We start from the raw sequence: 15,305 nt of genomic DNA, 5'->3' as shown, positions 1-15,305 counted from the left end.
ACTGTAGAATCATTAATTGGCCTAATTTCAATATTGTGTCTCGGGAATAGGGAGAATGGGGGAGACAGAGAGAGATGTAGAGAGGGAGGGAGGGACTGGGGGTAGGGGGGTGAGAAGAGAGAGGGAGATGGGGGGAATGGCTGGTCAGTGGAGCAGTCTGAATACACACAACATTTATGGATCAAGTTTGTTGTCTTATATGGGCACAGTTCATGCCACCCAAAACTAATTATAGTAGCAACATTAAAGACCACTGATCACAAATCACCATAACAGATATAATAATGAAAAACTCGGAAATGTTAGAGCTACCAAAATGTAAGCACATGCTATTGAAAAAATGGCACTGATAGACTTGCTCCACACAAGGTTCTCACAAACCTTCAATTTGTAAAAAGCGTGATATCTGCAAAGCACACAAGAAAATGAGGTATGCCTATATATGGCATTAGCTTCTAAAATAAGACTGATACACAGCTGACCCTTGACAAACACGATGTGGGTCTGCTTACATGCAGATTTTTTTCACTAGAAGTTACACTGAGTATGCCTGCCTCTCTGGTCTCCCTTCTACCTCCTCCAACTCTTCTGCCACTGCCACCCCTGTGACAAGACCAAAATCCTCCTCTTCCTCAGCCTATTCAACATGAAAACAAGGATGAAGACCTTTATGATGACCCACTTCCACTTAATGAACAGTAAATATATTTTCTCTTCCTTACGATTTTCTTGATAATATTTTCTTTTCTCTAGCTTACTCTATTTAAGAATACAGTATATAATACATACAAAATACAAAATACATGTTAATTGACTTTATGTTATCAGTAAGGCTTCTAGTCAACAGTAGGCTACTAGCAGTTAAGTTTTGGGGGAGTCAAAAGTTATACACTGATTTTTTTACTGCATGGGAGTCAGTTCTCCTAACCCCTGCATTGTTCAAGGGTCAACTGTACAGTATTAGGTTTTCCATTTTTCTTTGATATTGGTTTGTTAGTAAAGAGAAGTTTCCTTTGGCAATTTAGACCAAAAAAAAATTAATTTGTCTAGTAACAATTCTCAAATGGATACTGAAAAAGAATAAATACCAGTAATTTGTATTGTTCTCAGGCTCAAAAGAAGACAAACTTACATATGAAACTGACTAGTTTCACATAATCAAAACTTAGCAAGACTGGGAAAATCTATACATGCAACAGCAAGTTCAGAGATAAAAATAAAACAAGCACGGCCAGGCGCGGTGGCTCACACCTGTAATTCTAGCACTCTGGGAGGCCGAGGCGGGAGGATAGCTCGAGGTCAGGAGTTTGAGACCAGCCTGAGCAAGAGCGAGACCCTGTCTCTATTAAAAATAGAAAGAAATTATCTGGACAACTAAAAATATACATAGAAAAAATGAGCTGGGCATGGTGGCGCATGCCTGTAGTCCCAGCTACTCGGGAGGCTGAGGCAGGAGGATCGCTTAAGCCCAGGAGTTTGAGGTTCCTGTGAGCTTGGCTGACGCCACAGCACTCTAGCCCAGGCAACAGAGCGAGACTCTGTCTCAAAAAAAAAAAAAAAAAAAAAAAAGCAGTAATTTTATTAAATTATCCAAGATTATATAGATAGTTCTGGTATTCAGAAAAAAATGAGATGTTAAATTTAGGGTAAAATGTTTATGAAAAACTCAGCATTGATTGCCATAAAAAAGATTTTAAGCAAACAAGTCTTAACCGTTTACAATAATGGGAAAAGGCAGAGGTACTGATAATTTTTAATGACTTATATTGCCTCTAGAAAGTAATTACTGAAATTACATTTGACTATGAGTGTCTAATATTCTGAGAATTATTTTAAACCAAATAGTGATGGAGTACTATGCAGGTTTGGCTCAGAAGTTGCTGGGAAGTTTTCCAATTTCCCTATTCTGCCCCTTGTTCAACCTTTCTCTACAAAATGCTTCAGTTTATCTCCCAAATAAAAAAGCACAATCTTAGCACAGCTACCGCCTTACACCTTAATCCATAAGAGGGGCCAGGTGCGGTGGCTCACACCTGTAATCCTAGCACTTTGAGAGGCCGAGGCAGGTGGATCGCTCAAGGTCAGGAGTTCAAAACCAGCCTGAGCAAGAGTGAGACCCTGTCTCTACTAAAAAATAGAAAGAAATTAGCAGGCCAACTAAAAATATATAGAAAAAATTAGCCGGGCATGGTGGCGCATGCCTGTAGTCCCAGCTACTCGGGAGGCTGAGGCAGGAGAATTGCTTGAGCCCAGGAGTTTGCGGTTGCTGTGAGCTAGGCTGACGCCACGGCACTCTAGCCCAGGCAACAGAGGGAGACTCTGTCTCAAAAAAAAAAAAAAAAAAAAAAAACAGAAATAAGAAAAGTATGCTGAATTTAAAATAAGCAACTGATTAAGTAGTATAATTAAGAAATACTAACCATCATTACTGCCAACTTCAAATTTGTGACAGAAGAATTTAAGGTGGAGATCATAAGTAAGCAGTTAGATAAGATAATCTGATACTTTGGAAAGATACTGATACTGGAAAAACAGCCTGGGGAGTACATGGTACATACATGGTAACTGAAACTATAGGGATGACTGTAATTTAGGAAAATGTGAAGGCTGAGAAGAGCAACTGGACAACTTGGGGAACACCGTTTCTTATGGACAGGCAGAAGAAGGCAAACCCTCAAAGGAAGTGATTCACACACGGAGAAGCTCCAGAATACACAGAAAGGAATGGCATGGTGGAAGTCAGAGGCAGAATTTCTTGAGAAAGTGACCAACAGTATTACTGTCATTGGTTGCTTCTTAGTCAACAGAATTACTGTCATTGGTTACTTTTTAGTAAGAGCCAGTTTAGTGATATGAAGAAGTAGAAATAAGACTGCAGTGAGATAAAGAATAAATATGAGAAAAAGAGGTAATTCCAGCCAACACAGAATATTCTATCAATTTTCTTGTCTACAAAACTGAGATAATGGATGATTGTGAACGCTGAACAATGTACTGCATGGAACCTCACATATATACAGTAAGTTCTACAGGCCTTCATGGACTATTTTCACTCTAGCTGCCTATACCTAACCACAATGGGTGCCATTCTGTTCCCAAACATCCCAAGTTCCTGGCACTGCAAAGCTTTGAACTTGACATTCATCCAAAAGGATCCTTCTTTCCTCACTCAGTTCTTCACATGGCTGGCTCATGTCTGTCAAGTGTCACCTGGTCTTTTAGAATTCAGTGTGATAACTATACATAGTTCTTTTATATTAAATATATATCTGAAACAAAAATGAAAAATGTTAACATTTTATATGTGGGTGTGTGGGTGTATACCACATTTTTTGGTAATTTTATTTTTAAAACTTTTCAAAAATAAAAATGTCTCATCTATAAAATATTACAGCAAAAATAAAAAGAAATTTAAGAAATTTCTGTTCTTCATATTTCAGCTTTTATTTTAAAACAAAAACAGCTCAGTTGTGTGAGTTTATGTATGTATATGCACCTAAACATACATATGGAAAGTACATTTTTACATGGATCAAAAGAGATAAGTTTTCATATAGTTATGACCAACTGATCTTCGATAAAGGAGACAACAATATACACTGGGGAAAGGAAGCCCTATTCAATAAATGGTACTGGGAAAATTGGATAGCTACATGTAGGAGAATGAAACAGGACCCTATCTCTCTCCATGTACAAAAATTAATTTGAGATGGATAAAAGATTTAAATGTAAGGCATGAAACCATAAAAATTCTAGAAGAAAACATAGGATAAACTCATCTAGACCTCAGCCTCAGCAAAGAATTTATGACTAAGACCCCAAAGGCAAATACAGTAACAACAAATCAGCAAGAAAAAAACAAACAAGCTCATTAAAAAGTGAGCAAAAGACACAAACAGAAGTTTTTCAAAAGAAGATAGACAAATGGCTAACACACATATGAAAAAATGCTTAACATCACTAATCATCAAGAAAATGCAAATTAAAACTATGAGATACCACCTTACCCTATCAGAACAGCCATTATCAAAAAGTCAAAAAACAATAGATGCTGGCATGGATGCAGAAAGAAATGCTTATACACTGTTGATGGGACTGCAAATTAGTACAACCTTTATCAAAAACAGTATGGAGATTCCTCAAAGAAATAAATGTAGACCTACCATTCAATCCAGCAATCCCACTGCTGAGTATCTACCCAAAGGAAAGGAAGGCATTTTATCTATTCACAATTGTGAAGATGTGGAATCAACCTAAGTGCCCAGCAATTCAGGAGAGGATAAGGAAAATGTGTACACATACACCATGGAGTATATTCAGCCATAAAAAGGAATGAATTAATGTCATTTGCAGCAACTTGGATGGAACCAGAGACCATTATCCTCAGTGAAGTATCTCAAGAATGGAAAACCAGGGCCGGGCACGGTGGCTCACGCCTGTAATCCTAGCACTCTGGGAGGCCGAGGTGGGCGGATCGTTTGAGCTCAGGAGTTCGAGACCAGCCTGAGCAAGAGCGAGACCCCATCTCTACTAAAAATAGAAAGAAATTATATGGACAGCTAAAAATATATATAGAAAAAATTAGCCGGGCATGGTGGTGCATGCCTGTAGTCCCAGCTACTCGGGAGGCTGAGACAGGAGGATCGCTTGAGCTCAGGAGTTTGAGGTTGCTGTGAGCTAGGCTGACGCCACGGCACTCACTCTAGCCTGGGCAACAGAGTGAGACTCTGTCTCAAAAAAAAAAAAAAAAAAAAAAAAAAAAGAATGGAAAACCAAACACCGTATGTTCGCACTATTAAGTGGGAGCTAAACGATGGGTATGCATGGGCACAAAGAGATATAAAGGACACAGGAAACCAAGAAGGAGGGAGGGTGAGAAGTGAGGGATTAACAATTTATCTATTGGATACAATGAACACTATTCTGACGACAGGCACACCAAAAGCATTGACTTAAGCATTATACAATGTATCCATGTAACAAAAACATTTGTACCTCCTTATTATTTCGAAATTAAACAGAGAGAGATAGGTTTTAGCAAAGTATACCAGAAACAGTATCTCCTACTATACATTTTGATGACTCACTATTTTCAGTGAAAATAAAGTATAGCACTAGCAGGAAAACTCCCTTAATATCTTTCTACCTCTTTTCCTGATAGCCTGTCTTCTCTCTCTTGCTTTCTATTTGTGATTTTTACAAAAAGAAGGAACCAAGAAAGTGTCACATTTTAAAAATAATAATAGCAACAGATAAACATATATGCAGCCTATCTGAATACAAGATTCCCTAACCTATAATGAAGTAATGTTCCAAAAATTTATTTGTAAATTTGTTGTCTGGAACTCAAGATCTGTTTACCATTAAGAAAGTTACAAAAGGATGTGAGCACCAGGAAAAAGATACTGCCTGAAGTGCCAGGCTATCAGAAGTAAAACAGGAAAAGCACAGTACGCAATATGCAATGATGGTCCAAAAAGAAAGAGAACTGCATTCTCAGCCAGAGTTTGAGAGCAGAAATCATGTTTCATTTACCTTTGTATTCTCAGTTATTTGTCATCGCATAAACATGCGAAGACCACACTGCCTATTGACTGATGAAGTAATGAGAAAAAGACTGAGGAGTCCATCAATAGGTGGCACTGTCAACACAAAACAGTTTTGGTATAGCAAGCAAACAGAAGAGAGGCTGGAAAGAAGCAATGCACATTGATATAAAAATGCACATGTATAAAACTATTATAAGGTTGGTGCTAGTAATTAAAATATCTTCACCTAAATTAGCAGTTGTTTCCATGAGCACCATATTTTGGGTTGGTTTTGCTACCAATGAATCCTAAGACGGTTTCCCTGTAGGAGTAATGGTTATGTGAGATTTTCAATATTTTCTCCTGTGACCCTTGAAAATATTTTGTCATTTTTGTGATAATAAAAGCAATAACTGTTCAGAATGAGAACAGAGAGAAGTATAAACACTAAAATAAAAATTACCCACAATCCTATCATCCAGAGATAACATCTGTTAATATTTTATGTAATTTCTATCAATCTTTTTGCCACTTATACATGTGATAACTAATAACACAGTATACATTTCTTTATAGTCTGATTTTTCTCTCAACATTATATGGTACTTTATGTCACTAATTTTTTTTTCGAGACAGAGTATTGCTCCATTGCCCCACGTAGAGTACAGTGGCATCATCATAGCTAACTGCAACCTCAAACTCCTGAGCTCAAGCAATCCTCCTGCCTCAGCCTCCGGAGTAGCTGGGACTACAGGCTCACGGCATCACTCCTGGATAATTTTTTCTATTTTTGGTAGAGACCATGTCTCGTTCTTGCTCAAGCTGGTCTTGAACTCCTGACCTCAAGCAATCCTCCCAGAGTGCTGGGATTACAGGTGTGAGCCACTGTGCCTGGCAAGTAAATACTTTTTGAAAATATTATTTTGACAGCTGCATCCATCACATGGATTATCATCAATTTTGCTATTCCCATAAGGCATTTTGACCAGTAAAATTTTTTCACTAAGGCTGGGGCAGGTGGCTTGTGCCTGGAATCCCAGCGCTATAGGAGGCCAAGGCAGAAGGATCACTTGAGGCTAGGAATTCAAGACAAGCCTGGGCAACATAGCAAGATCCGGTCTTTTTTTAAAAAATTAAAAATTATCAGGGCATAGTGGTGTGTGCCTGTAGTCTCAGCTACTTGGGGGGCTGAGGTGGGAGGATCACTTGCGTTCAGGAATTTAAGGTTAAAGTGAGCTATAATGGGGCCACTGCACTCCAGCCTGAGTGACAGAGACCCTGTCTCAAAAAATTATATTTTTTCATTATTATAATAACATACTATATAAATTAATCATTTCTCTAATGTAAAGTTCTATACTGGTCTTTTAAAATTCAAAGGGATAACTATGATATACAGTCATAAAATGTGGAGTGCTTGACTCTCCCCACCCCCGCCATCCTTCCACAAATTCTTCTGAATAATAAATAGTCAATCCAGGGTATTAAAAAAATAAACAAGAAAGGAAGAAAAATTATCAATTTTTCAGTCACTCTCTTCTTCTGTCTCTGGAAGAAAAGAGGAAAGTCCCACAACGATAAGTCTCTGACATCAGAGAAGGCAAAGAATAGTAAGTCAATTTTCCTGCTAGTCATTTTTGTTTTCCACTTAGAATAATGTACCATCAATTTGAATAGAAATAGCACAAAATTTATAATATACCATCCATCTCTATCTGCATCAGTGCTTACCCTAGGTTTTGGGGGTTTTTTTGAGACAGAGTCTCACACTGTCGCCCTGGCTAGAGTGCAGTGGTATCACGGTAGCTCACTGCAACCTCAAACTCATAGGCTGAAGCGATCCTTCCACGACAGCCTCCCAAGTAGCTAGGACTACAGGCCTCCACCACAACACCTAGTTAATTTTTCTATTTTTAGTAGAGACAGGGGTCTTACTCTTGCTCAAGCTGGTCTTGAACTCTTGAGCTCAAGCAATCCTCCCTTCCTGGCCTCCCAAAGTGCTAGCATTACAGGCATGAGCCACCATACCCGGCCTAAACTAGGTTTTCATAGTAGACAGAATGCTTACAAAACTTCTGCAAACAAGAAAAGATAATGTAACTAATATCACTCAATGGGAGAATAAGTTTGCTTTTGCAGCTCTGTCATAATTTTTACTATTTTTTGAATGAATTAGTAAATGTTGTATACTCTGTCCCTTCCTTCTTATAACCTCCCAATTATACTAAATATTATTCAAGTTGCCAGAAATAGGACAACAGTTCCAGGAACTTAAGAATCAATAACTATTTAAACCAGTGGTAATTCATGTGGAAAAGTTCAGAACAAATCAACATCAGCTTCCTGGCTCTCCTGCACAAACAAAAATTCATATTGCTTCACTAATTTTAAAAAATATAAATTTGTATACATAAGTTTAAAGCTCAGTCCCAAATTTACTCATATTTATTCACATTATTAAGCTGTTATCAAGATCAATTAATTTTCCTAACAAGTACATTCTTATAAAATTCCACAGGGAAGTAGGTCTATGTTTAATCATTCAGAAAAAGAAAATTATGTAACATATTATATATAATGATGATGATAACATATGCTATTCTGGACTTCTGCTGAGAACTGTGGTACAAAGGGAAATTGTGAAAATGAAGTAAAAATTGCCCAAAATGTTTAATTCTGCCCAAAACAAAGTTCTCATAAAAGAAGCAAAACGTAATCTTTTATTATAAGTTCAAACAGGGTTCAAATAGCTCAGAAACTCTGTATACTTAAGTTTTCAGAAGCTGAATCCCAGAACTACTATCAACAGAAACTGAATAACTTGCCCAAGAGTCCTTATTACTCAATCTTAGATCCCTCAGAGAATACTTTTTACAATAATCTCAAATGTACTCCAGTAGATTAGTGTAACCTGGGCTACGCTGTTTACAAGTGTCTATGCCTCCTTTCCCCAAAGAGAGAAGAGACAGACTAAAAACAGAATGAGACTATATACACACCAAATAACAGCTTGTAATCTTGTAAGACTGTTTCTTTTACACTTGAGCTATTCTTTTCATTAACATATAACACATTTTAAAGAATAACATATTCACGGAGCGATACAATTTCTGCCCCCACCGGTCTCTAGCTGGCTGACACGCGTTATCTCCTCAAATAAATACATGCCTGTTGACTGATGTCCTGTTGTTGCAAACAAGAAATAACTGTCCTGTAAGACAAAAACCTCTCTCTAAGGCTGCAGGCGTAACCATACGTTTGAATTAAAAGCACACTGGAACAACAAAAATCTTCCAGCACATGTGCCATTTAAAGCACGATAATGAAAAGCTGTCTGCGACCCAATTTGAGGTCACAAGCTTTTTTCTTTTTTTCTCCTCCCCCTAGAATGCGATAAACTTCAAAGGTAACCGGGAATCGTGCCCCACCACCACCATCCACACACACAAACACACACACACACACACACACACACAAAAAGACTGGAAAAAATTGGCCAACTTGGACGCTGGCCGGGCTCACGCGGAACCGGCGCCCGCGGGCCAGGGAAGACTGGGCAGACCCCGGGGAGAAAAGCGGTCCTCCGGACTCCCCAGGCTTCCCCCGCCGCTGGTTTAAAATACCGAGCAGGTGGGATTCCGGGAAGCCACCTCCGACTTACGTAACTGGCTTGTCAAAAATCCCAGCTCCAGGACCTCCCCCCTCCCCGCCCCCACCTCCAAACAACAACAGCCCCAGGCCCGCCCGGAATAGAAAATCTGGAATGAAAACACAGGAGCCCCCCACGCGCCCGACGCAGAGGCGCGGGTGCTACTCTCAGCACCGCCGCGCCATCCCGGGGCGGACCGAGCCCGCGGAGGACGGCCCAGCTCTAAGAAGCCCGCAGGCGGAGATCGTGGCCATCCGTGCCGCCTCCCCGAGCCCGGCCGCCCCACTCCCGCGCCCCCGGCTGTCACCTCTCCGGGTGACAGCTCCACCTGCCACTACTGTCTGCGTCGCTGCCCCCGCACTCACCTCCCCGCTGGCTCCGGCGCGAGCAGCGGGTCTAGCTTGAAGAACGGCGCCGGATCCCCTCACGCGCGGCAGCGGGACACGAGGGGCTGAATGCCGCGGCGCTCTGAGCCCGCTTAGCTCATCCCCAACCCTGCGCTCCGCCCTGCGCTGCACCCCCGCCCGCCCAGGCCCGCCGTCTCAGTCAGACGGGACTCCCCCTCCCCTCGCGACCGCGGCTGCCTCCGCCTCTTTCTCCGGCTCTAGCGGCCGCGGCAGCCGCCACGGGCGCCATCTTGGCAGTGACGGAAGGAGCGGGGGCGGGAGCGGCGCCCATGATCGCCAATCGCGGGCTGGGTCTGGCCCGGAGGGGCGGGGAGAGGGCCGGGTCGAGGGTCGTGGGGTCCTAGCGCCAGACCCGACAAGAGGCGGAGAAGGTGGGCGGGGCTAAGCCGCCCTAGCTCGTGACGCGCCTTGTAGTTGGGGAAACGCACAGTGGTTGCGCCTCTGGTGGGGAGATCCCGAACCCCAGGCGGGCGTGGGCGAGGCATAGAGTCCCTTCCCCTCTCTCCACCGTGAGGCGCAGGGACCTATTCCGTCCTCCCCCGCACTCCTGGGAGTCTTGACACCGCCTAGCTCGGCGCGTGGTTGGACAGCTGCTCCTCCTCCACCGAGGGCGCTCAGATTCTCCGGGAAACCCCCTGAAGTGTTAGCAACCGCATTTGGTAGGTTTCGGTCCCAAGACAGGTAAACAGGGAATTTAGGGGGTTTCTCCGAAAAGTATGTTAATAAAATACCCATTGTTTACTGAAGAGGTGTCGATTACTGTGGATTAATTGGATATGGCCTATTTGAACCTAACTATGGCTCCACCATTAATGGCTGTTGGCAAATGAGGATGATAAAGGTTGATTACTTCTGCAGAGCTGGTCAGCGGATGAAATTCTATAGTACATGTGTAATGCTTAGCATGGTCCCTGAAAGTACTCAATATTTTTTTTTCTTGAAAGGGTCTTGTTCTGTTGCCGGGGCTGGAGTGCAGCGGCGTTATCAAAGCTCACTGCAACCTCAAACTCCTGGGTTCAAGTGATCCTGCGATCCTCCCACCGCAGCCTCCTCAGTAGCTGCGACTACAAGGGAATGTTACCACACCACACCTGGCTAATTTTTTTGTTATTGTACAGATGAAGGTCTCCCCTATTGCCCAGCCTGGGTCTTGAACTCCTGGCTTCAAATGATCCTCTTGCCTAGGCCTCGCAAAGTGGCTAGGATCACAGGCGTGGGCCACCACTCCAGGCCATAAATTTCACATATTAGTCCATGGACAAACGAGGGAAGAAATAGGACCCTAAAAATCCCTCAGGTTTCAAGTCAGCTTTCCTAAATTGCACAGTATAAGCATTCATCCCTTTTACTAACCAATTTTACAGCTTTATTTCCTACCTCCAATTCTTCCATTGTATTCAGTCAGTCAGTCAACAAACATTCATTTAAACTCAAGCGGAGTGGGCACAGTGGTAAGGGAAACAGAGAGTCTGCCTTCAGGGAGCTGCAATCTAGTGGGAGAAGAGGTGCAATAAACAAACGCATCATAACATTTTGAGGGGAAACATGCTATAAAGGTTATGAAAGAATTCTGGGATAGCAAATATCAGGATGGTTTTAAAAAAACAGAGTGGGAGCTGGGCGCGGTGGCTCACGCCTGTAATCCTAGAACTCTGGGAGGCTGAGGTGGGCGGATTGTTTGAGCTCAGGAGTTCGAGACCAGCCTGAGGAAGAGCGATACCACCCCCCGCCCGCGTCTCTACTAAAAAAAAAAGAAAAAAGGAAGAAATTAGCTGGACAACTAAAAATATATATATATAAAATTAGCCGGGCTTGGTGGCGCATGCCTGTAGTCCCAGCTACTCGGGAGGCTGAGGCAGAAGGATTGCTTGAGCCCAGGAGTTTGAGGTTGCTGTGAGCTAGGCTGACACCACGGCACTCTAGCCTGGGCAACAGAGCGAGACTCTGTCTCAAAAAAAAAAAAAAAAAAAAAAAACCAAACAAAAACCCAGAGTGGGCCGGGCAAGATGGTGCAGGCCTGTAATCATAGCACTTTGGGAGGCGTAGGCAAGAGGATCACTTGAGGCCAGGATTTCGAGACCAGCCTAGGCCAAATAATGAGACTCCCATCTCTTAAAAAAAAAATTAAAAATTATCCTGGCCTGGTGATGAGGGCAGAAGGATTGCCTGAGCCCAGGAGTTTGAGGCTACATTGAGCTACGATGATGCCAATGCACTCTAGCGCTGGTGACAGAGCAAGACCCTGTCTCCAAAAAAGAAAAGAAAAAAACTCAGAGAACCAGAGTGGTCAGGGAAGGCCCATTTGAAGGGTAAGAAGGAGCCAGTAATGTGAGAAAGACTTGGGTGGTGAATTGTTTAAGGCAGAGGGAAAGGCTATGCAAAGCAAGCTTTTCAGAAGGAAGGAAGCTTGTCTACTGGAACTGAGTAGAATCCATGGTGCTGGGGGAAATCTATTGTGCATGGAGGAGCCCAGCATGGAACTGGAAAGGGAGCGAGGGCCCAGTCCTGCAGGGCCTAGGAAGACATAGAAACAAGCTTGGGTTTTGTTCTAATTGCAAGTAGAAGCCATTGAAGAGTTTTAAGTAGGGAATGATTTTGGGAGAGCAATGGAGTTGGGAACAGTGATGTTTGCAGTATGACCATATTTATATTTCAGGCAATATATGGATGAAAGAACTGAATTTAAAGTAAAAACACAAATCTGGGGTTGAGCCTCTTCAACATTAAGTTGGCCAAATTATATATTCTTTAAGAATAATTTCCTTATTGTTAAAAATATGCAAGCATCACAAAACAAATCTAGAAAACACAATTTTCACTGAAAATTGTTAATGTAATTTGTTTCTAAGTATTTTGTATGTCAAGTTAGTATCATGTATAGTTGCTTAATCAATGCTATTTGAAGAGTATGTTTATTCTTTTCTTATTGATTGCAGTCATTGTTAGTCAATTTTGCCCAATGTACTACTAGGAAAAGGATTATAGACTACTGTAAGTGTGTAATTTTTCATGCTATAATTCCAAACTTATTTTATTTTATTTTTTATTTTATTTTTTTGAGACAGAGTCTCACTCTGTTGCCCAGGCTAGAGTGCCATGGCATCAGCCTAGCTCACAGCAACCTCAAACTCCTGGGCTTAAGCGATCTTCCTGCCTCAGCCTCCTAAGTAGCTGGGACTACAGGCATGCGCCACCATGCCCGGCTAATTTTTTGTATATATATATTTTAGTTGGCCAGATAATTTCTTTCTATTTTTAGTAGAGACGGGGTCTCACTCTTGCTCTGGCTGGTCTTGAACTTCTGACCTCGAGCGATCCACCCGCCTCGGCCTCCCAGAGTGCTGGGATTACAGGCGTGAGCCACCATGCCCGGCCCAAACTTATTTTAAAGTGCTCAGCTTTGTATTTTCTAATAAAAGTTGCTGAGTATCAAGACTATTTTATTTTAGTAAAATATACATAACACAAAATTGGCCATTTTAATCATTTTTAAGCATATAGTTCAATGGCGTTAAGTACATTCACATTGTTTTACAACCATCACCACTGCCCATCTCCAGAACTTTTTCATCATCCCAAACTGAAACTCTGCACCCATTAAATAATAATTCCCCATTCTCCCCTATTTCTAGCCCCTGACAACTACTATTCTTCTTTCTAAGACATAAATTTGTAAAGATATCTGGTGAGTTTTTCCTCCCAGCCCCAAAAACCAGTACATGGACTTGATGATCAGTAGGGTTGTTTGCCCCAGTTGAAGAGTTCAATGGACCATACTATATAAGTTTAGAGGATAGGCATGGTGGCTCATGTACAAGCTCATGCCTGTAATCCCAACACTTTGGGAGACTGAGGCAGGAGAAACACTTGAGGCCAGGAGTTTGAGACCATCCTGAGCAACAAAGCAAGACCCCATCTCTATAAACAAACAAACAAACAAACAAAACTAGCCATGCATGGTTATACATGCATGTAGTCAGGGCTACTTGGGAGCCTAAGACTGGAGGATTGCTTGAGCCCAGGATTTTGAGGCTGCAGTGAGATATAATTGTGCCAATTCACTCTAGCCTGGGTGACAGAGCAAGACCCTATCTCTAAAACATAAAAAATTTAAAAAGTTTATAAACTGCCATCCAAGAAGTAAGGGTTACTGAAAGTTTTTAGCCCAGATGGCTATACATAATACCAATGAAGAGTACTAATATAGGACCAATTAATTTGTAGTACCAACAAACTGTGTTTTATAACCATAAAATGTCTGGTCTTGTAAATGTATGCTCCAAAATAGCCCATACAACAACCTGTCCCTCCTTTTATGTACAACTACTCTAAATGCCTATCTCATTAATGCTATTACTTTTCATTAAAAAAATAAACTATTCCAACTCTGGGTAAATTTAATTTTAAAAATCACTCTTGGCCGGTGGGGTGGCTCATGCCTGTAATCCCAGCACTTTGGAAGTCTGAGGCAGGAGGATTGCTTGAGGATTGAACTCTTCAAGACCAGACTGGGCAACATAGCCAGATCCTGTGTCTAAAAAAATTTTTTTTAAATTAGCCAGCATAGTCCAGGCTACTAGGGAGGCTGAGGCAGGAGGATCCCCTCAGCCCAGGAGTTTGAGGCTGCAGTGAGCTCTGATGACTCCACCGCTCTCTAGTCTGGGAAAAAAAAAAAAAAATCACTCTTCAGTAAAGAATGGATTGGAAAAGGGCAAGAGAGAAGAAAGCAAGTTTTTGCCACAGTTCTTGTTTTGTTTTGTTTTGGTGTTGTGGGGTTTGGTTGGTTTGTTTGTTGTTGTTGTTGTTTTTTTTTTTTTTTTTTGAGACAGAGTCTCACTCTGTTGCCTGGGCTAGAGTGCCATGGTGTCAGCCTAGCTCACAGCAACCTCAAACTCCTGGGCTCAGGTGATCCTCCTGCCTCATCTTCCCGAGTAGCCAAGTAGCTAGGACTACAGGTGCGCACCACCACACCCAGCTGATTTTTTGTTTCTATTTTTAGTTGCCTGGCCAATTTTTCCTATTTTTCAGTAGAGATGGGGGTCTCATTCTTGCTCTGGCTGGTCTTGAACTCCTGACCTAAAGCAGTGCTCCTGCCTTGGCCTCCCAGAGTGCTAGGATTACAGGCATGAGCCACCTCGCCCGGCCTGCCACATTTCAAATAACCAAGTATTCCATGAAGTGGTGTCGTTCAAAAGATCAAGATTTTGACCCCAAAATACTTTGATTCAGTAACTTTTTTTTCAAGGACATCCTAGATGCAGCACTTTAACTCCATTAAACAAAAAGTTAAATCTCTTTACCAGGCTGGGCCTTCCTTCCCACTGACAATGTCATCCACAGTGCTTTTTGTTTAGAGATGGGGGTCTCGCTGTTTTGCCCTGGCTGGAGTGCAGTGGCATTATCATAGCTGAGACTACAAGCACATGCTCCTATGCCCAGCTAATTTTTTAGAGATGGGACCTCACTATGTTGCCCAGGCTGATCTTGAACTCTTGGCCTCAAGCCATCCTCCCACCTCAGCTTCCCAAATAGATGGGATTACAGGTGCAAGTCACCACACCTGGCTCATCCACAGTGTTTTCATCCCCAATGTGAAGGCATGGCTATAGGCCAGTCAGTGATCATAAGAGAGGAATTATAGTATGAAGAAGCACAAGGAAACTTTTGGGGGTGTTGGATATGTTCATTATCTTGATTGTGGCGATGGGTTTACAGGTGTAA

The 15,305-nt window shown here is 42.0% G+C and overlaps 1 protein-coding gene across 1 annotated transcript in view; it reads right to left on the bottom strand.

Moving 5' to 3' along the window:
• The window catches only part of DENND4A (DENN domain containing 4A), a 109,850-nt gene extending 100,116 nt beyond the window's left edge, over positions 1 to 9,734 (bottom strand). Inside the window, exon 1 of the mRNA XM_069482664.1 lies at positions 9,543 to 9,734. The gene's annotated coding sequence lies outside the window, so the exon portion shown is untranslated. The remainder of the gene's footprint in view (positions 1 to 9,542) is intronic.
• Between the last annotated feature and the right edge of the window lie 5,571 nt (positions 9,735 to 15,305).

Source organism: Eulemur rufifrons, chromosome 2, assembly GCF_041146395.1.
Source record: "Eulemur rufifrons isolate Redbay chromosome 2, OSU_ERuf_1, whole genome shotgun sequence".
Lineage (NCBI taxonomy): Eukaryota > Metazoa > Chordata > Mammalia > Primates > Lemuridae > Eulemur > Eulemur rufifrons.
Note: the sequence above shows the minus strand (reverse complement) of the source record. Positions and strands in the feature narration are given on the sequence as shown.